This window comes from Fukomys damarensis, unplaced genomic scaffold, assembly GCF_012274545.1.
Source record: "Fukomys damarensis isolate Sample0158 unplaced genomic scaffold, DMR_v1.0_HiC HiC_scaffold_17, whole genome shotgun sequence".
NCBI lineage: Eukaryota > Metazoa > Chordata > Mammalia > Rodentia > Bathyergidae > Fukomys > Fukomys damarensis.
The window spans coordinates 56,979,758-57,003,313 of NW_022900929.1; the positions used below are offsets into that span (position 1 = coordinate 56,979,758).

Sequence of the window (23,556 nt, forward strand, 5' to 3'; positions counted from 1 at the left end):
ATATATATTCAATAGTGAGATTGGCCTGTAGTTCTCTTTTTTGGTTGGGGCTTTCCCTGGTTTTGGAATCAAAGTAACACTTGCTTCCAGGAATGAATTTAGAAGTACTGCTTCCCTTTCAATTCCACTTAAAATTTTAAAGAGTAGTGGCAATAGTTCTCTAAATGTCTTGTAGAACTCAGCAGTGAAGCCATCAGGACCGGGGCTTTTCCTTGCTGGTAATTTTTAAATTACATTTTCAGTTTCACTGACTGTAATTGGGGTGTTTAGAATTTTTATATCTTCTCCATTCAACTTTGCTAATTCATATATATCTAGAAATCTCTCCATTTCTTCTGTGTTCTCCATTTTATTAGAGAACAGTTTCTCGAAGTAAATATTGATGATCCTCTGAATTTCTGCTGGATCTATTGTGACTTCGCCATTTTCATTCCTATTTTCATGAATTTGAGCCTTTTCTTTCCTTTTTTTTTTTTTGATAAGGTTGGCTAAGGGTTTATCGATTTTATATGCCTGTTTCCTTCTTGATAAATTGAAAGTTTAAGCACAGCAAGCCAAACACTGTATATAGGAGTCGGTATCCTTTGAGCACAGTTATTTCTCTACTAATCATTGACAAAATCTATTAACTTGTAAAGAAATCTCTTCAGAGTTACAAAACATTGCATGTGTCATTCTTCTAGATTTTTCTTTATCTATATTTCAGGAGACAGAAATTGATCATGGAGATTACAAAATCAATATACTATTGGCTCTCATTATTGATGATTATTGAGAACTTATTCCTTAATCTGCTATAAAAGTTAAGCTCTACAAATGATCAGGTGGAAATCTCATGAAAGATGCAACTGTTGCTTTTACTTTGTGTATTTGTGGCACTCTTGGCTGGCTACTTCTCTTGTCATGAAAGACAGAAGGAAAAATACTCTTACATACAAATTGTATCATTTCATCTGGAATACAGTGACCAACTATAAAATTTGTGCCTCAAAGAAGCGCCATATGTAGGTCAACTATTCTAAAGAAATGACATCACTTTCGGCAGGCATCTCACTAAACACTAGATTTAAGAGTCAATCTATTTGGGTTTGAATCCCAACTCTACCACTTCCTAGTTTCATGACCTATGTGTAAAATGCGGATGGTAACAGAGATCAGCTCCATGTCATCGTTCAGAGGAACTATTAAGTTAATATATGCAAAGTACTTAAAATAGTGCAGCACACAGTAAACTCAAGTGTGTTAGTTGTGACTATTTTTACTGACTAGAATACAACTTAGTCAATTATCTAGTATAGTAAATTAGCTCATTTTGGCACTAATCTATGGCCAAGTTAACAGTTTAGCAATATCTAATTTTAGCTTTTACCCAAGATAAAATTAGCTTAGCTAGTGGACATTGACAAATCTTTTGACTGCCCACTTTTATGCATCCAAAACCACCCAAGGAAAGATGCTGAGTCATCTTGTAAGAACTTCTTGGCCCATGTGGAAGACAGGTGGTCTTTTATTTACACTCCTGTAGTTTCAAAATTATGTATATATATGGCTGTGTTCCAGGTATTGCTCATGGAATATTACCTCATATTCACTGTCCTCAAAATTTAAACAAAATGATGTAATAATAATCCTATGAGGATTTTGTTAGGGTATTGTCCTTTTCATTAACAGTATTCTCTCAAAAGGAATCTAAGGGGGAATTCTTTCCAGTCTCAGTATCAGAAGTGAAGATTAAGGTTAATGTTTATTGAGTACTACCAAGAACCAATTAAAGCATTCTGATAATTCACTTAGCCTATGAAATACTTCTATGAGTAGACACCAAAATTATATCTTTGTTTTACAAGTGAGAAAACTGAAACACACAGGGATTAAGCAACTTGTACTAATTATATAGCTAGTAAATTATATACATCAGACTGGAACTCATGTAATTCAGCTCCAAGGGAGTCTCCAAACCATCACCTTGCAAAAATAAATTGTTGATTTTGTCTCTCTGATTTCTGCAAATCATGCAACTGATTTAAATACAGTCCTTGACAGTTCAGACCCAAATTCTTAGCCATGTAAATTTTACATTCCAACTTCAATACTTTTTTCTTTTATACTTACATTTTTCCTTTGTCCTTTTATTCTTACTCATTTAAACAGGTAGTATCACAGAAGTAAAAATAGGTCAAGTACAGAGGATGTTTAAAGCAGAGAAACACTTCCATACAGACTACCATATATATCATAATTGTAGATACATGTATCCAACCCCACAGAGTTTATAACAGCAAGCCTGAATCCTAACATAAACTATAGACTTTAAGCTCTTCTGCTATGTCCATGTAGGTTCACTGGCTATAAACAAAAGTACTACCCTGGTGGGGAATGTTCATAGTGAAGAAAATTCTACGTGTAGATAGGCAGGAGTATATGGGAAAATCTCTACCTTCTTTTTTATTTTATTGTGAACTTAAAACTGTGCTCAACAACTTAAGTCTTAGAAAAATAATAATGCAATAATGCCTGCCTGACATCAAAGATTATCAAGAACAGCAAGGAGGAGAAGAACAAGTCAAGTCAGTCTTACTCATGAAGATAAACGAAAAAATACTTTTTAAAATTAGCAGATTGATTTAGGCAATGTACAAAAATAATGAGGCTGAATATCTCAAGAATGTGAGGCACACATTAGAAAATATGTGAATAATGTGATTCATCATATTAACAAATGAGGAAAATGATATAATCATCTGAATTCCAGGAGAAAAATAACACCACGTAATAAAATAATGTCCATTCATGATTTTTTTTTAAAATATTTCAAAAGTTGGACTAGATGTAAACTTCCTTAATCTAATAAAAAATTTAAAAAATAAACCTGCAGTAAAAACATATTAATAGTAAAGTATTAAAATCATTCCCTTTAAGATCAGGAATAAGACAAGTATTTCTATTACCGTCCTTTCTATTTAAAATTGTACTGTGTTTGGCTGACAGAGAAAGAGAAGGAAGAAATAAAACTATGATTATTCTATTTATTGATAATGACTGTGCATCTAGAAATAAAAACTCTGATGGTCAATTATTAGAATTAATAAGATTAGCCAGGTGTGATGGTGCATTCCTGTCATCCCAGCACCTGGCAGACTGAGGCAGGAGGAATGACATGAGTTCAAGGCCAGCCTGGGCAGCATAGCAAGACCCTGTCTCAAAAAATAAAATGGAAATAATAAGAATATATAAAATAAATTGCATTCTACATATCAACAAAAATAAATAAGAATAGGAATTTTTTTTTTATTGAGTTTATTGGTACATTTAGGGATACAGTACAGTTACATTCATTGTTGGGATCATGTACCTTTACATGGCAAGTCTTGATTCTCATTTTTTCCCCTTACCTCTGCCCTCCCTTCACCCCTTCCTCCCCTCCCCATCTACAAACACTTTATTTTCATCTTTTCATTCTCTCACATTTTTTTTCTTTTCAAGAATAGGAAATTTTAAAGATATATTCAATAGCATTATTTAAAAGATCTTTATGGAAAAAATATTAAATATTAGCAAAGATTTTTAAAATATAAATGAAAGTAGAGATATGCTCAGGGAGTGAAAATCTCAATCATGTAAAAATGTCATTTTTTTCCCAAACTGGGAAAATCTCAGTAAAATCCCATTTGTTGGCAGAACCTGAAAGCTGATTCTAAAATTTATATGGAAATACAAAAGATCAAGAAGAGACAAAACCCTATTGATAAAGGCCATAGTAAGGTAACTTATTCTACCAGATAGTAAGACTTTCTGTAATGCTACAGACATTGCAACACTGTAGCATTTTGGTGCAGGAGCCCATGATACATCAGAAACAGCCAACTAACCTCTAACTAGGGGCTTTCCACCGCAATTCCCAGTAATTGCTCCATTTTAAGTAAATATTTTCTTTTCTTTCTACCAAGTTCACTTTATAAACGCCTCTTCCACTCCTTTTGTTAGAGCCAAAGTACAAACTGCTTGTAGTCTGGAGCTGTCTGATTGAGAAATTGCTATCTGTTCAAAGGAATGCTTTAAAATTTTAATATGCCTGTTTATTTTTTAACAGATCAAAGGAACTAAAATAATAGTTCTAAAAGTGGTCTCACAGATACATGGATATTTTAGTTCTGACATAGTTGGCCCTGTAAATCAGTTAAGAAAAAAACTAGATGTCTCAAGCCAGTTATAGTGGCACACACACCTGTAAGCCCAAAACTCTGGGAGTTTAATGTAGGAAAATCACAAGTCCTATCCCAGCCTAAGCAACTCAGTAACTTAGTGAGATGCTGTGTCAAAATTTAAAATACTTTTTAAAAATTAATTAAAAAGGGATGGTGATGTGGGTCAGTCAGTGCAAAGGCCCTGGGTTCAGTCTCCAAACCACTCCCTCAAAAAGGACTTTTCAGTAAATACTGCTGGGACAATTAATCATATAAAAATGTAAAATAATTAGATTCCTACTATATACTAATATCACCTCTAAGATTAAAGTCCTAAGAGCAAATGGTAAAAATATAAAACTTTAAGAAGACACTTAATTTCTCATGGATAGGAAAGGAGTTTGTAAATAAAACCAAAAGCATAAGTCACAAAGTAAAAGATCAATGAAATTGACTGAATTAAAATTAAATTCTGTTTATAGTTGATTTCACAATAAAGGAGAAAAAGACAAGTCACAAAACTGGAGAAAATACTGACAAATCACATAAGTGACAAAGGGATCAAAACCAAAATACACTGAGCTGGATATTTAGCTCAGTAGCACTACATCTGCCTTGCAAGCGCAAGGTCCTAAGTTCAATGCCTGGTTCAAAGAAAAAAAAAGACCAAACTACATCATTCACTTGTATGACTCAAGTTTTTAAAAGGCAAGCAACTCAGGAAAGTGCCTTTAATAGCTACTTTTATTTGCAAAACAAGAAACCTGAATGACCTAAAGAATGTTCAAATTCTGCTAGCAATCAAAACTGATGAAATATTTTAAACTCTTAAATAAAAATTTGGACAATAGTATGTGTTAGTAAGACTGTGAAGCAAAAAGACTCCTCACCTACTCTGGGTGAGAGCTAAACTGTTGCTGCCACTTTGCAAAGTAGTTTTCCATTACCTAGGACGGAAAGGAGGCAAAAATCAAACTCTACAAATCATAATGAACAGGCACAAAGCTGGCTTTCTTTGAGGCACTTAAAAGCAGAGGCTCAGGCAAACATGTATGATTCACTGTTGCTGGGTCTCCCATCTCAAAGGGCAAGGAGTCAGGATACTACTATCCAACCAGCACAAGACACCACAGCAATGGCTTTACTAACAGGTAGAAAGAAGCTGGAGGAGAGTTGATCACTATCAAGCAGTGCGAATTTACAGGCTGTCTGGTGATACCACCACTACGTCCCAAGATCTTGTAGGAAAATGGGTGGGGAGGAGGGGCTCTCCTGACCCTGGTGCTCTAAAACTTCAGGCAACCTGAAGCTGAGGGTCATTTATCGGATATCATGCTTGTCTCTTCACTGCTGGTAAAGCTGATTGTGTGCTCTACAGCCCAGCAATCACTGGTAAGTATATACCCTACATAATTTCTTGTACATGTTGTATTATTGTACATGTACAATAATATTAATTAACCATACTGCTTATAACTGCAAAAACTGGAAACAACTTAAATATAAATGTCACTATTATAGACTGGGTAAATAAATTACAGCATATTCAAATATTAGTAGGCTATAGGACAGAGAAAAATAAATGAAATTTAGTTATATGCATCAATATTTTTTAAATCTCAATAACATAATATTGAAAATAGGAAGTCAATCACAGAATTTTTTAAAAGGCAGAATGAAATTATACTTTATTTAGAAACATACTTAGAAATGATATCATTATAAAGAAAAGTAAAGGAATGATTATCACACAATGATAATTTAAATATTGCATACGCATAAAAGATTTGGTAAGAGGTGGGTGTTAGACCTGTAGAAGGGCCCAAAGGGGCTTCTAAATTATCATAACTTAATTGATGGACTATAATATGTGTTTCATTATTATCATTTATCTGTGATACTGGGAATCAAATACTATTTTTAACAGTATATTCACAATTTTACACTTGTCTGTTAAGATATTTTGCAATTTTTTGAAAAGAAGTTAAAAGAATATGAAAGACAAAAGAAAAATCTCTCAGCAGACTTCAACTCTCATCTTTGGTATAAATTTCTAGGGAGGGACAACACACTTTCTGGTCCCCCATCTGTCTCTCTTAGACAGATGCTCTCTTTCCCTCAGTAAATTTTTCCTACTCTTAACCTCCGTTGTTCCTAGAATTCATTCTTTAATTTTAGAGAACACAAACTTGCATTTCAGATATCTAGCAGGTTTGGGAGTTACATCTCTTCCCCTATACCATTTTGACAAGCTATCAGACTTATAGATAATCTCTATCAATGAGAGTCTCAGTCCAGCCGGTTCAATCACTATTTCAATTTCTAAGTGTGACTTTCTCCCCAACCTGCCCTTTCATTCTAGTGTGCTCATGCTTAGATTATGTATACTCTAATTTCTTAAAAGTTTTGTTTATTCTTTCCTAGAGGCTGCCAAACTCCAAGTGGTCATACAAATGGAACCAATGACAAATGTGCTAGACTTCTTTTACTGGGATCCACCAGATCAACCTTATAAACAGCTCATGACTGCTAAACTATACTACTTCTTTTTTGGATTCTGAAGTACCCTTGACCTTCTCCTTATCCTCTTTGTTGGCTATATTCATAGCAACCCTGCTGGCCTTATAATTTAGCCCATGCATTCTTAACTGTTTCTTTGGCTTTTTCCCCTCCAGAATTAATAGCTATGTGGCTACCAAAATGACAATGCCTGGCATCTATTGAAGGCCTTTAGATAGACCTCTGTAGAGTAACTCTTAACTGCTGATCACAACTAGAACCTTCTTTAGCTAGAAGTAGCCAGAGCTGTCTTCAACCTCTGCTCCCCTCACAGTAGTTAGGGGACTTCAGAGGAGGGAATACTGCAGATATCTAGTAGGGAGTTAGACAGGGCCACCCTCAAGGAGTCAACACGGCATGGAGCCAATGTGGAGGACATGTTGACACATTCACTGTGGCCAGAATTGTAAAAGGAGAGAAACTACTACACCCTTGTACTTCCTCCAGGAATAAATAGCAGGATTTATTAATTGATATTCTAAATAGCTATCAATCACCTGGGTGGGGGGACAAGGTCTTAATCCAGACTTTCCAGGAAATATTCCTGACCCCTACTCTTACTGAAAATCTTTGTACACTTGCTGTGTGACTTGCTCTCCCATTTGACCCCCATTTAATCAATATTACTTGGGTGACTGTGCTTGTAATCTTACTGGTTGGTCATGGTTTTGCCCCACCCTATAATTTTCCTCTGGGTCTTACAGTTTTGTCCCACTTTGTACCCGCCTCACCACATTGGCTTTGCTGTATAAAACATCCTGGAGAAGTGGGGTGAGCAGACAACTCACCTTCCAGTGCCCCTTCTGTCTCTCTTAAAACAGAAGCTTTCTCTCCCTCAATAAATTTTTTCCTACACTTAAAAAGAAATTCTAGGGATATTATCCTCAACTTGAAAGACATGAATCTTTGAAAGGGTCAGCATTTATTCACATCTGAGCAGTACCCCTTATTTTAGATTTCATTATGTATGCACTTATGTAAAATGCCTTCAGTCTTCTCTGAATCAAAGCAAAGCCCAAAAAAAAAGCAATAACAAGGTTAGAAAGATGTAGTAGATATGGCAAACACAGCTCTCTTCACTGTGTGGTATTTTTCCCCAGTAGGAATTTAGACTTCGTTCCCATTTAAATGTGGACAGGCTATTCACCCAGGATCAAAGAGCTGTAGCCTCTGTGATGCAGGAACTCTTCTCACCTTCAGCCTGTGAACACCCTTCCAAACTTTTCTGACTGTCCACAACCAGTGGCCTTCTCAGGCCATTAACCTCTACTTCCTACTCACCCACAACTTGCTTCAGCCTTTTCCTGTATGTGTATGAGGTTCGTTACTGGCTCATTTTCATAGAAGGGCAATGACTTCAAAACCACTGATAGCTATCAGCAAAGAGCCAATGCTCCTAACGTTAACATCCAAAGAAATACTTCCTTTATCCAGATGCTTTGTAGGATATGGAATTAAATATTGTTGATTGGGAAAATCTCTCCTGATACAAAGATGATAGGAAAAGCAAGAAGCTGGGCAGCACCGGTCCTCAGCTACTCGCTGTTCTGGGAATAGCTTTGCCCCAGCCTATGTGCCTCCAGCACAGCCCCACACACACTTGCATTGCTGTCTCCACCCACTTGGAGCAGAGCCCTTTCCGGGGTAGAGGCAAATATTTGTGTCCATGCCTGTTCCCCATTCAGCTGTGTCTGCATCTTTTATCCTCAGTACCTAAGACGGCAGGTGGTACTTGTAGTGGACTGCACTGCTAAAGAAGCTTCCCTTAAAGATTAGAGGCACTCTAATCTTTTGTACCCAAAGGAAATGGAGGGGCCAGATTGGCAAAGAGACAAGTCCAAAGCCACACAAGAGACTAGCAGAAGCAGAATCATTAATCTTCTGAATTCCATTCCTATTTAGTCCCAGGCATAGAAATTTCAGGAAGAGCTATAGCGTATCCTGGTTCTCAGAGCCCCCCCCCCCCCGCCAAGTCTGCACCTGGCAGAAACAAAATGAGCTAATTAAATGCTTGCCACTAGTCTATTTTGGAAACTTCATGAAGTGTGTGAAAGCCCAAATGAATTTCAGGCCACTGTTTATTACTCTGAATGCGGAAGAAGTCATCCAAGCATGGGAAGAGGGTGAGGAAGCTAAACCCATGGCTGAGAGTTATTAATATTGTAATGCTTTTGCTTATTGGTGCAGAAAGGCAACTCTTGGCTGTATAAGAAACTAAAGCTTTAAGTCTATGATGGAGGAGAGTAAATAGAATCCTTCAAGGTTGAAGAAGAGTCCAACCAAATACTCTACCTAATTGCTTTGGAATAACCAAGATCACCCTGCTTACTGGGGGAGAAAGAAAATCAATAGATTGTATTTAGAGGAAACTAAAGGTACAATTGGGTCATTCTCTGTGTGGCTAGTAGAGGGTGGTACCTGGGCACAAATCCCCAGAGAGAGGCATTAAATGAAAAGCAGTCCATTCTGCCTACAATAACCCAAAAGCTTTTAAATATAAAATAGTTCATTGCAAAATTTAAAGGTTCCAAGTGGATCTGTGAAAGAACTGCCCATTGATGAGGTGAATGAATCTTTGCTCACAGCACATCCACTAGTAAGATGGAATTTAATCCACTGGTGAAATTAATAAGGTTTTTGGAGAACAATGTCAGTGTCTGTCACAGAGATTCCTGCAATCCAAAGTGTACTTGTCTTGTTTCACTTGACTTTTTGGGCTTTCAATGGAGAACTTTTTCAACTCTTTCAATGTCCACCTTTTGAACTTTCCTATCCCAAATTAACTGACACCATCCATCACTTGGTAAAATCACTTCAGAGAACATAGGATGTTTTGAAGATATCACCGATCAATAGCTGGCACAGGGTAGGCTCAGATTAAACACTTAGACACACCGGGCCTGAAACTGTACAATTCCAACCCATCACATTTTTTGTATTCACCATTGAATGGAGATATTTTGGGAAGAACTGATGTTTGTGAGATTCTCAAGCTGGGGTTCAGGTGGCCATTTAAACAATATTGTTTCTATGTAAGCTACAAATGTAAGTATTTCCAATCCAATGTCAAACTAAATAACTCTAAAAACTTTAAAATAAGTATTAATTTATTCTTTGTAAGAAAAGCAGTCTTTATTCTTTTAACATGCCAGTTATATTCTGGGGAGAAAATGTCATTCCATCATCCTAAAGTGTGCCTTCTCCCTTGACACTTCGATCCAGTCAGTTGGTCATCAAAGCTGAAACCCCTGCTCTGCAGACTGTTGGGCCCTCCCCTCTCGCATCCTTTGGCTGCGCTGGCCCCTGTCTCTGGTACACTGCTCGTCCTCAGGCTTCCACCTGCCTCCATGGCCACGTGATATTCTCCAGTGTGTTACAGCTTTCATGGCTCTCTGTTGCCTAAAAAAGAGCCCGACTCTTCCCCCATCACAAGACCCCAAGCCTGCCCTCCAGCCTCACCTCTCTGTACCCTACAGCACCTTCTGTTCTGGTCCAGCTGGAGTCCTCCTTCTTAAATAGGCTTGGAACAACACTTTCATGTTTTTAAAATACATAATATTCTGCCTAAAAGAATTTTTTCTTGCTCTTTTCCCAGGAAAAATTCTACTCATTCATCAACACCTAGCTCCTCGCTACTTCTAGACACCTTCTCTTCTCTCCTCAGCAGAACTACCTACTTTTTTCTGCATTTCTGCTGCTTTCTAGAATACTGCTGGTTACATGTTTCTCACACCCGTACACCACCAGATCCTCATGGACAGGGCCTATGCCAGGCTTACTTGGATATTATCCGTGGCTAACTGCTCAGTGCCCATTACAGAAACTATGATACATCTTTCCTGAAAGAATCAATTCCATCCAGAAAACAGAGAAATGATACCATCTGGGAAAGTAAAGGCTGGGACTCTGAGCTGTCTCAAATGCTTTACCGAAATGCCTGCTCTCTGAGGTACAATGTAACACTCCCACTCACTTATCTTACAAAGGCATTTACTTTATCACCAGGTTTGATGTGTCACGCTGATACTGCCATGTTGACACACTCCCTTCTTTTGTTGTCACATGTTTTTACCTGGGAGATGCTGCTTTGCATCTCTATCAGAGAAAGGCAGTCTTGGAAACACCTTCTCTAAACTCTGAAACTGCTGTCATCTCCAGAATGATTATTACTACCTGCATATGTCCTATGGTTTTAGCTTCACCATGAAAAGTGGCACCATGCAGGACGCATCCATTCAGCTCCATGAAGTGGGGACCAGATGAACACGTTGGCTTACCCAAGCATTGGCACAAAGCAGGCACTTTAAAAATGACTGCTAAATTCTAATTCCTGCTGTGCTTTTTAAAAACAGAATATTTGGGGATGCTTCTCAGTAACTTCCTTCTCTTAGTTTAGATAATCACTAAGTCAGATGTTCTACTTTAAATCCAAGACATGATATACTAACCTTCACTGGGCCTTTTGCTTCATTATGGTTTTGATTTGTTTTACATTTTGTGATTTAAAAAACTTCAACATGATTAATTTCACATGGCGCATAATGTGAAAGGAATTTTATATACATATTAAATATACCAGAGCACACAGTATAAAATTCTAGATTACACAGATATAAGAATATTCTTCCTCCTCTCTTTGTCTCTCAGCCCCTTTGTCCCTCCTTGAAAGACTGTTTGTTTGAAACCCTGCCTGTTTCATCTTTGTCCTTCCAGAGACAATCTGTGCATAACAAGCAGACTTTTTTTTTTCATTTTTTACACAGTTGCTAACATTATGCACACTTCTGCACTTGCTCTTTCCATTTAATTTTTCCTGGAGGTTGTTTTGCATCTGTCCATTAGAAGCATATTCATTCTTTCTGACAGAGGCATAGTCTTCCATTGCCATAGCTGAGTCAGTCCTGCAAGTGTGCTGGTGGTGCACAGACCTGAAGCATTCAGGTCATTTCCTGGTGGCTGCTGTAAGGCAACTGCCACAGGGCAAACAAGAGGCCTCAAAAGGAGCATTGCAATGCATGTATCTGGCACATACATGGACTAAAAACATATTTTGGTCTTCGTTGTACCGTATCTGGCTATGTCAGTTAACCCAAAGACTTTATAAAAGCAGAGAAGTCTATTTGTGACTTTCAGTGTATCATTAGGGCTATATATTCTAACTGCATCCTTCAGTTAAGGATTCAAGAGGAACATACAATTTCCTTAGGATCTGCTCTGCCTAGTTAGAGTGAATCCAATGAATTTATTATTGGTGAAATATAATTAATTATTCAGCTTTATCATATTGTACCAATTAGACCTCATTTATACTACAAATAAATATGACTATAGCTACAAGTTCATCTCTATCATTACTCTATTTTATGATTGGAATAAGTACCAATATGACTCTGGAAAACGTACTTAAGGATCTCTTTAGCTCTCTCGCTCTCTCTCACTCTCTCATTCTCTCTCTCTCTCTGCATTGTATAATACAGTAAGTATCAGCCACATGTGGTCTGAGTTCTTGAAATTTAATTAGCACCATGAACTGTGCTATAACTATAAAATATACACTAGATTTTGAAACAATATAAAATATTCCAGTAATAATTTTATAATAATTATATCTAAAAATAATTATTTAAATGTATTGAGTTAAATTAAACACATTATTAAAATTAATTTTACCTGTTTATTTTTAATAGAAAATTTAAAATTATATATGTGGCTCATGTTGTTTCTACTGGACAATCTCGGTTGGTAAAATACATTTATTTCCTACTTAATAAAAAGCAGATTAGAGTACTGTCAGTACCTTCTGCTTTAACTCCTGGGATCCATATTTTTACCTCTCTTTTTATTAATAAATTTAAAGAACTTTAAAGTTAAGAATTCTAATATGATTAATCAAAAAGGTAACAAAGCCGGGCGTGATGGTGCACACCTGTAATCCCAGCACTCAGGAGGCTGAGGCAGGAGGATCACTGTGAGTTCGAGACCAGCCCGGGCTACATAGTGAGTTCTAGGTCAGGCTCAACTACATAGTGAGACCCTGTCTCAAAAAACCAAAAAAGAAAAAAAACAAAGATAAAGAGAGGGAACCAAAAAAATGTGTTATGGCAAATCCAGTTGGTACTGTGGATTAACAGTTTGGAAGACATCACATTCAGCAGCAGGTTACATTCAGAAATGGTTGGAGGGGCCCCTATCTCACAGGCAACAGGTTAACAAATCATAGCTAGCATCACCCATAAATGAAAAGTTACTTCCTGACTTCCATAGGAAGTCATTCTTTACTGCTATCTTCGTCCAGATTCCTCTTTCCTCTTGCTGATTTCAGCTCGAAAGTAGAGTGCTAATCAAACCTAGGTAGAAATCCCTAAAATCTCATGTGCCAAAATAAAAAGTCATATCTTTAGGCTTCCTTTTGTAGAAAATATGAATCATTTGCAGGGATATGCTCCAGCTCCCCAGTGGACATCTCAAACTGCAGACAATACCAAACTGCTTAGATGCTATTCTTTCCTATACATGTATATGTAAGATAAAGTTTATAAATTAGGTTTATTAAGGGATTAATAACAATGAGTAATAATTAAATAGAACTATCATAACAATATACTAAAATAAGTTATTTAAAATTTACAGAGTGCTTATTTCTGAAATTTCCCATTTAATAGTTTGGAACTGCAGTTAATTGTGAGTAGCTGAACCCACAGAAAATGAAGACATGGGTAAGGGGGACAACTGTACCTCTACTTTCATTGTAAGAACAATTCTTTTCAAATTTCTATTACAGGAAGAAGATTGTTGGCCAACAAGAATACAAATATATAAGGCTCAGTTCCTTTCTTAAAGATACATACAGTCTAGCCAAGGGTGGTGGTGAACACCTGTAATTCCAGCTACTTGAGAGGCTCAGGCAGTTTCAGACCAATCTGGGCAGCCTACTGAGACTCTGTCTCAAAAAAAAAAAAATTAATGGCCTGGGATGCAATTCAGTGCTCCCTGAGTTCAATTAATAGTACTGGAAGGAGAGGGTGGGGAAGGAGATAGAAGAGGGAGGAGGCAATCTTGCTTCTCTTTACTCTTTTAATCCTCATTTCCTCCCCACCAGCAAAGGTATATTTTGCTGCAAACTGCCTGGCCTAGAATGGGTCAGGAGATTCATTAATCACCTTAAATGATAAATCATCTCCAGAGTCCATGCTGGAGCCTGCTCCGTGGAAGCCACCTACGTGAGGTAGCTCCATCCCAAACTGGCCACCATCTGGATCAGTGACCATCCCGACGTCTTATGTAGGGCTTACTAACACATGGTCACCTTGGTGTTGTCTGACCATACCATATGGTTACACATGGCAGCTCCTCCTGACCGGAAGTGACACAGGGCTCTGGACAGTTCAGTTTCCCATGCTGGGGAAATTTCTCCCTGAAATTGGCTGAAGTGCATTTTATTTACACAATATGACCTATATTTTGAGTCCAACAATTCCACCTATGTCCTGCAAACTTCAGAAAAATCCAGCTAGCCAGTTTAAAATGGTATAAAACAACAGAGAAGAAATTAATTGCACTTATAGAGATTTTTGAGGGATATTTTTTTTTACCCCAAGGGAATGGATAATGAAAAGAAATAGGAGGAAGATTGTTGTTTGATAATATTTTTCTCTTTTCAAAGCCACATTCCAACATCTGGCATACTTTTCTGTATCTGCTCCTTGGCTAGATGTAGCTTGCTAGCTCCTTGGCTCACATTCCTTCTTGACTTCCATTTACTCCATGTTCTTTTTCTCTGCGTTAATGGTTAACAGAGCATGTACTGTAAATTAGCATTTATAAAAATCAATTATGCTGCTTCGTAAGACAGAGCAGAAACTTAGATTGTCTTCACCAGATCATTTGTATTTATCTGTTAATTATAAACCTTAATTGTCTCTTTTTATCATATTAATTTGCGCAAATTGTACAACTTCAGAGTTTAGCAGTTTTCAAGCCCTTGAAATACAATTATTCTCTTAACATTCTTTTCAGAAACATGGTATTCATTAATAATTAGGTTGGTAAAAATTAGCAGTTCTGATAATTGGCCTTGGCTTCTCCTTGGATTTTTTTTTCTTTCTTCACTAAAGTTCTGGTTCTCACAATTATACATGTCTGTTGGCCTCTTCCTGTGCCTGAGCTCTGTTTTAATTGGATTGTAAAACTCAGAAAACGTCACAGGATTCACGCTTAAAGTATAATACAGCTCAGTGCTAGTGAAACAATTCCAAGTAGATTTGACTCTTTTCTCTCTCCCCAAAACAACTTGGACTTGTATTCCATGAGGTTAGTAAACTTGCTGGAACTCTTCATATCAGAAGACTTCTACATGACAGGAGGAAAAAAGCTTACCAAGCTCCAGGCCCACGTGTGAAATAATTGCCAACTCTGACACCGAGGAAGTCAGCAAGCACACATAAGGTAGGGGGCGCTCTATGGGTTTTCCTTGGCCACTCTTCTGCTATGGCTTCATTTCTGCTCAGAGTGGCAGCCCTTTAGAAGTAGTTATGTGACACAATGTGTATCCAAAAACAAAAATAAGATTTGTTCTTTCAAGAGGGTGCACAATCTGGACTGTGAAGTAGGAAATTGACACTGAAGGACATTGAATGCTATTTACCCTGGTACTTGGCAGCTTCAATTCCAGGAAAGTTTCAGCTTTCTGGCATTTTCCAAAGGGCTTCCATCTAACTCTGACAACACGGATGGACATCTGCATGCTGAAGGCGGAAGTGCTCTGGAGCAATGACAAGGACAGCCTGCTGCCCCATATGAGAAGGCAAAGATGAGAATCCCATACTGTCCCACTTGGGAAACCCTGCTGCATTCATTCAAATAGGCAGTGGGGTGCAAGCAATAGGGGATGGTCATTCAACGTTATAGGAGCAAATGGCTAACACAGCAAGAACTCTTTGACTCCTCTGACTGGGTATTACCTTTCAAAGTGGGAATGTTATGGTTTGTGTCTAGATGTCCCGGCAAAACCTCACAGAGTTGTAGGTGGAGCTTTTTCAGAGGTGGCTGAATCTGGACTGTGTGATTGACTCATGGTGCAAAAATAGGCTCAAGGACACTAGAATTAGGGTGTGAGTGCTACCCATCGTAATTCCAATAGTCTGGCTAAGATAAAAGGGTCAGAAAGACACTGTTAAGGAACCCTTGTTGGTTTTGCTGTCTTCTTCATGCAATGAACTGTTTCTCCTGTGCAGTGCCCCTCTGCCATGTGCCACTCTGCCTTAGAGCTAGCTGATTATGGACTGAATCCTCTACAAAATGTGAGCTAAATAAACCTTTCCCCCTTTATCTTTGGGTGTTGGGTATTTTGTCTCAGCAGTGAGGAAAAAGTAACGAAGATGTGGAAGCTATGCCTGAGAACTGACAAATGTTGGCTGAAAATCAGCCATTTATTCAGCCATGTGGTTCTCACATATTATCTGAGATGAGCCCCAGCCAGGTGCAGATTTGCGAGTTAAGACCCAAAGGCTATAAAAGACACGGTTTTCAGGGATTTTGTTCACGCTATTAGGTGTAGAGGGAGTGCTATGGAAAGGCTGATTGGCCAAAAGGAATACAGGAAAAAAACAGCTGTTTTGTTGTTGTTGCTGTTGTTGTTCTTGCTCTTATTGTTCTGAGACACAGTCTCCATGATCTTGGGCTGGCCTTGAATTATTGTGCTTAAACAATCCTCCCACTGCAGCCTTTTAAGTAGCTGGGACTGTAAGTACATATCACCACGCCCAGCTCTAGAACAGCTCTTTTAGGTACAGGACAATGGGGTTGTTGCTCTATCAAAAGGCTTCTTTGTGGATCCCAGCTACAGCCACTCTCCCATACTGTTCAGATCAAGTTATTTTTCAGAAAAGAATACTGTAATACCAGCATTCTAAGAGGCTGAGGCAGAAGGATTGCAAGCTCAAGGCCAGCCTGGGAAATTTAACAATTTAGAGAGACCCTGTCTCAAAATTTTTTAAAGAAGGGGGACTGGGGACTTAGCTCAGTGGTACTGCTGCCTGCTTTGCAAGCACAAGGTCCCAAATTCGATCCCTGGTACCAAAAAACAAAACAAACAAACAAAAAAAAGGGTGAAGATTTAGCTTGAAAGCCTTGGTTTAGGGGCCTGGGATTTAGCTCAGTGGTTCTGCTACCTGCCTCACAAGCACAAGGTCCCAAGTTCGATCCCCGATACCACCACCACCCCCAAAAAAGGAATGCAAAGAAAAAGTCTTGGCTTCAATCTCCAGGAAGGATGGATGGAAGGGGCGGGGGAGTGTGTGTTCCCACCTACAAAGCACATGCCACAGAAATGTAATCAGTTCTCCTCTTAGCAACCTCTCTCCATTCCAGTTCCTATCCAGTGGGGCCTTTTAGCCTCTCATGCTAGTCGCCACATGGACTGAATTCCGTGATGAAGTGGGAAGCTATGCCTGGGAGCTGACACATGTTGGCTGAAAATAAGCCATTTATTCAGCCATGTGGCTCTGAACTGTCACTTTTGTGAGCTGGAAGACAGGACTGCTGCCACTGCCCAGCTGAAAAGTGAGAAGACACCTGCATGGCTGTCACCTCAGGGTAAGGGCAGGAGATGGGAGGAAGGCTGTCCACAGCAAAGAGCCTTTTCAAGAGGAAATCTCTGCAGGAAACACATCCGGGTATTCTTGGCCATATCATGCTAACTCTAACACTGTCTTTGACTTTTGTTTCTCAGCTGCAAGACCTAATGGGAATCGACAATAATGTACCAGACCTGCAGATCTACACTGGCCAGCTATTCACCTCTACTTCCTTCTCACGCATCCTCCCTGGTAGGTTCCACCACACCTCCTTCCGTAACTCTCCTTCAGCCTTGACAAAGCATGGATCCTCAGATGCCTCAGCTGCTGGCAATCTGAAAATATTAGTCTGAACATAGGCATCTCCTACTGAGCCAGGGGGATTCGTGAAAACTTAGCCCCTGGATGACACTGCATTTTAGGACAGGTGAAAAGAGAAGGCTAGCCAGCTTGTTCCACCTGGTCAAGACAAAACTGAAAGCCACAGTTTCAAAGTGGTGGAAGCAACAAAAGAAATCTGAACCCTGCCTCCAGCCAGCCTACTGCTAAAATACATAGCACAGGAAAAGGTGACATTTCCCACATTGACTTCCATCTGTCAGAAGACTGTCATAACACAAACCCTATATATATTCATTTATATGTTGAAATGGAAGAAAGTCAATCTCATAGAAGCAGAGGTGATCAGTCTGGAAAAGAGATGGGATGAGGGATCACAAAGAAGATAGATAATGGGCACCAAAATAGTTAGACAGGAGAAATAAATTCCAGGGCTCTACAACATAGTAGAGTGGCTATAGTTAACAACAATTTAATGTATATTTTAAAATACCTAGAAGAAAAGATTTTGAGTGGTCTCAGAATCAAAGAATGATAAATATTTGAAGTGAGAGAAATGCTATTCTGATTTAATCATTACATATTGCATATATGCATCAAAATATCAGTGTAGACCATAAATATATAAAATTACTCTTACATATTAATTAAAATATATTTTCAAACAAATATATCCATCTATTTCTTATATACAGACCGTTGTGCAGTGCACAGTCTGTATGATAATAATGGTTAAAGCGCTGTCTTCAATGGGTATTGAACTGAGAGCTTCATATCTATTATCTTACCTAATCCTCACATCAACCTTAAGTACTATAATTATCTTATTTAGATTTTACAAATAAGGACAATGGAACTGAGCAATCTGCCCAGCCCAGGAGCTATGAGGTAAAATGGCCAAGACTACAATGCAGGTGAATCCAAGCTCTTCATGGCTATGCTCTAAGGAAGTGGACATACAGCAACCTGTGTGATTTGGAATAGTCATTTCAATAAATGGCACTGCCTTAGGGCAGGGTGCCTTGAAGCAGAAGCAGCAAAAGGGATGTAAGTGCCTGTGATCTACTGAGGATAGGCTCATCAGGAGAAACCTTCAAGCCAGCGAGGGAAGCCAGCGAGGGAAGCCAGACATGGTCTCAGGTAACATCCAGCGTTGTGTGAGCTGCTAGGCTCTGAGAAATGATGTATGATGCAATACTGTCCCACTTTGAGGCAAAGGGGCCAGCCTCTTGCACTCTGATAAAGCATCCAGTCATTGACCGCACTGATGGAATGCTGCACCTTCCCATTTATCTCCCAGAGAGGTGATTCCCCAGGCGACAGATGTAAGCCACTGGCGGCAGCACTTGTGGCAACTGGAGCATTGGGTGCACTTGCAGGTGAAGAGGGTGTGAATGGGACTCCAACAGATCTACTCTGGGCATCTAGTATTTCTCAGCAAAGGGTCAGCAAACAAGGCCTCTGTGATAATCTTAGAGTTCAGTCCCTCTTGATTACAAAGTGGAATTTTATATCTATCATATAACCCTGAAGTTACAATCCAAACACTACCAAACTATGGCACAGAAAACATCCCAGCACTGGTCAGATACCATCACTCTGGTATTCTAACACCTGCCAGGTTACCTTTCCTCCTCCAAACTACCAACAGGGTAATTTCCAAGGCCAGTGTGAAGCATCCTCAATTCACCTTTCCAGCCTCATTTTCCACACCATCTCTTCAGAAACCCCCTGCTGCATTTGGAGAACTCTTCCCATTCAGCTGTGAATTTTCTCATTCCTGTGCTTTTGGCCATGCTATTGCTGAACTTAGTATGCCCTCTTTCATCCTTCCTCTGACAGTGGAAATCTTAAGAAAGGCTCTTTTCTTGCAAGCAGTAGGAACTCTCTCAGGCTAGCTTAAGTGAAGTGGGATTTATATAAGGAATCAGGATCTAGCAGGAAAAGGGGGAAAGAAAAAAACAAACAAAGGAAATACAAACAGGAACTAGAGAGTCAGCTCTCTCCCCAGACCGTGATTTTCTAGCTATAGCATAAAGTGTTAAGGGTGGCTTCTCAGTTAAACCTGACTGCCCTTTCCCTGATAGCCATGCACTGGCTTTATCATCTTGTTCCCCCGCCAAGGTCACATTTACTAGACCAATAAGAGATATGTGATATATCTGGGGCAATCCGAATTTAAAAGCAAGACTCAAAATTAGACCCTGGTTTAAACTGGCCCAAGGTCTTGATCAAAGAAGATATAAAAATTATGGGATGGCCATCTTGTGCCCACAAGGTAGATCAACTAAGCACAGAAAATTAGTCTACAAATAGAAAAGGGTGAAACCAGAATATGGTGAGAAACAGCCAGGTTCTAACAGCTTTTCCATTTCTAGCTTCAGTCCCTTCCTGACATAGGCATCTATATTTCTGACCTCACATTCTGTGACCTGAATCTTCATAATTAAGGTTTCTCTTCAGTTTAACAAGCTCAAATTAAATGTAGGAATTCGCAACCAAAGATTCCTAAAAATATATCCACTTGTGTGTATCTGTTTCAGTGTCCACTTCCTATACCTCATCTTTCTCCTTTTCTTCCTCTTCCTCCTTGTCCTTTCTCTCTTTCTCCCCCTCTCCCTCTCCTCTCTTCTCCAACCCACATTTGCTTTACTTATCAGTTTTTAACCATCCAAACATGGCCATATAAGCCTCTTTTATGTTTTCCCAGCAACAAAGCCACCATTCAGCTGCCTAGCATCCTAGGCAAAATTAAGATTCCAAGGAACTATATAATAGCCTAGTCATTGTGTCACCTTCTCTAAGACCTTTGGTTCTATAATGTCTAACTAAGGAGATCCAAAATCACATATTAACCTAGGAGCAGAGCCAGAGCCACAATAAGGAGACATAAACTGAACATCCTAAATACCAGTATGCCCAGGAAGGACTTTCACACCTCCTACTGAGATTGTAGTGCTACTCCCTGTTTGAGTCCTAAATTCCATGTACTATCTCTAATGATCCTATCATTTTCCACTATATTGAAGGTCATTTACTTATATGTCCCTACATCAAAACATTCCTGCTGGGGCCGGGGATTTAGCTCAGCAGTTCGGTGGCCTGCCTTGCAAGCGCAAAGACCTGAGTTCAATCTCTGGTACCAGAAAAAAGCAAAACAAAACAAAACATTCTTGCTGGTTGAGCAGGGACAGCATAGTCAAAAATATTAATTCAGTCTGATTTGTATGCATGAATTAGAGGTATATGGTGCAGTTTGAGTTTTGATGTGTAGGCCAGGGGTTAAGGTCTGCTTGCACCTGCCTGGCAAGCACAAGGTCCTTAGTTCGATCCCTGGTACCAAAAAAAAAAAAAAAAAAAAAAAAAAAAAGGTTTGATGAATGATCCAAGAGAGAATATACGGAATATTTTCCACTATATTTCTAATTATTTTGCCCACTCTAATTCATAGTACAATCTATATTTATATTTGTATCTATATCTTTCTATGGCATTCATCACATTGAGTTGTCTTCATTGGTCTAAATATCTAATGCCTCAGCTGGTCTATGAGGTCTCTGAGGTCAGAAACCACACCATTTTCTTCTTTCTCTCCTAATGTCGTCTAAGCCTAACACACAGAAAGTATATTGAATATTTGCTTTTTGAATTAACTGAACTGAATCTAAACACATGTGAAATATTGGCTAGGACCTCTCACCTGATGGCCACCATTTACTTGGTCATTCAAGTCCCCTATGAGCTTTGGTAGAGGCCACAGTTTTGGCAAGTCCATAACCTTCCTTCTCTGGAAGAGCTGCTTTGTTTTAATACAGTAGAAAGCCGTGATAAATAATTTTTCTCAAAAGAAACATGCTTCCTCTTTTTGACAGTTTTGACAGCCTATTGTTTAAGTCTGAAAAAAGGAGTCCAGAAATAATTTACAGAGGAAACTTGGCTCAGGTGTCTTCCCCAGCTGCTATTGGTATCTTGAGACTATCCCAAGAGGTAATTTACACACACATACACATACACAACAGAATTTTAGTGGGCTTTGTGTTTCCACAGGGTGTCCAAATGCTAACATTTACCATCTGGTCTATTCAGATGGCTGTTTGTGGTGTCTGCCTCAGTGTCTGTTTGTTTTCTTTATTCTTCCAACATTATGGAACCTGAGCACTATGCTAGGCACAAAGGATACAAAGATGGAAAGCTGTACTCAGCTCTCAAAAAGTAAGTCACAGACCATGAAGGCAATAATTGCATAATGATGCAGTAAAATAAAACTGTCTTATGCTACAGTGAATCTGACAACAAAATGCAATGGGAGTGTGGGAGAAGGAGGACGTCAGCCTGGGCAAGACAAGCAAGTGTTCATACTAGAGACTCCTCTGTGATCACCCACAAAAAATAAAATAATCAGAAGGCGAAGGAACCCAAAGAATCGCCAACATTAATGCACAAATGAAGAGGAATCTATTGAGGAGGTAAGGCGTAGTCATAAAGGTCACAAGGGAAATAAGAGAGAGTAAGGCCATGAAACTCAAAGAACAGAAAAAGAATATAGGAGTTCAACCATCCTGAACAGTCATCTTCAATGAGCTCACTCTGTAACCATGGCATTTGGCACTGCAGAAATTCTGTTGCTCTTTCCAATTTTTAAAATGTTCTATTTGAAAATTACTTGAAACTCATATCAGTTATACAGTGATAGAAATAGTGCATAGAATACCAATACACCCTTCAGCCAAATGTACCTACTGCTAATGTTTCACCCCATTTGCTTTATCATTTATCATTGTTCTCTTTCTCCTTTCTCTCACTCTGTCTCTGTCTCTCTCTGATACCATCATTAATTTTAGTAAAGTTAACACTGATGCAATCATTTTGTCTAATCAACTGACCATATTCCAATTTTGTTAAGTGCCCACAATAATATCCTTTACTGAACTTTTTTCTTCCATTAAAGAAGTCAATTTAGAATTAGATATTGCATTTAGTTGTTGTGGGGTTTTTCACACAATGACAGAATTTTTAATTGGCATATAATACTGTATATATTCATCTACTGTATATATTTAAATTCACAGTCTCTTATGCATCTGCAATGAAACTTGCCAAAGGCATCTAAAATCTTCCTTCAAAGTGTGGTCCAGCAGCATCTGCATCACTTAAACATCTAGAATTTAGAATCGTAGGCCCACCCATTCATGAAACAACTACACCCTTCCCCAGAAAAGTGGCAATTTGGGATGCATAATCAGATGATGGCTTATGAAGAACTGGTTTCACAGAGTTTCAAATTAATATATCTTCTTGACATTTCTCCATAGTAAAAAGTGACATACAGAGCATTCTTATCTATAACTTTGATTTGAACATCATGAATCATGTGTGAGATATTATTATTTCTATTTTACTAACTACAAAACAACTTGAGGAGGTTAAATGCTTTGTCCATGATTACAAGGATAGTAAGTGGCAGTACCTGGCCTTGAACCCAGATCTTCAGATGACTGTCAGGGACAAATGTTCTGTGCACTGAAAAGAACAAAAATAGTTCTTTTAGAGTCCGAATAAAATGTCATTTAGGATAAGTCAGTTTCTTTGCTCTATTCTGGGCTTAATCTTCATCAATCTAACTTCCTTTGAGTTCTAATTCTGGTTTTTTTTTCTCTGTGAGTTCTAATTCCATGATAATGTGCCCTGGAAAAAAAGAATAAATGACAAGAAAAAAGAAAAAAATCTTAAACTGATATTCTTGCTTATGAACTGTTTCCAATATGGATGGTTTCTCCAAGTATGGCTTTCCCAAGTGAGCTGATAAACTGAGTTTCTGAGTCAACAAAGCTCAGAATCTGCCATAACCTATGTGAGTTTTACAGTGAGACTCAATACTGTGGAAGGGTTGGGGAGACAGT

At 38.6% G+C, this 23,556-nt stretch overlaps 1 long non-coding RNA gene across 1 annotated transcript in view; it reads right to left on the bottom strand.

The window, feature by feature from the left end:
• The window catches only part of LOC104868694, a 237,685-nt gene extending 214,503 nt beyond the window's left edge, over positions 1-23,182 (bottom strand). Inside the window, exon 1 of the long non-coding RNA XR_782078.2 lies at positions 23,124-23,182. This is a non-coding gene — a long non-coding RNA (uncharacterized LOC104868694). The remainder of the gene's footprint in view (positions 1-23,123) is intronic.
• Positions 23,183-23,556: the final 374 nt, after the last annotated feature.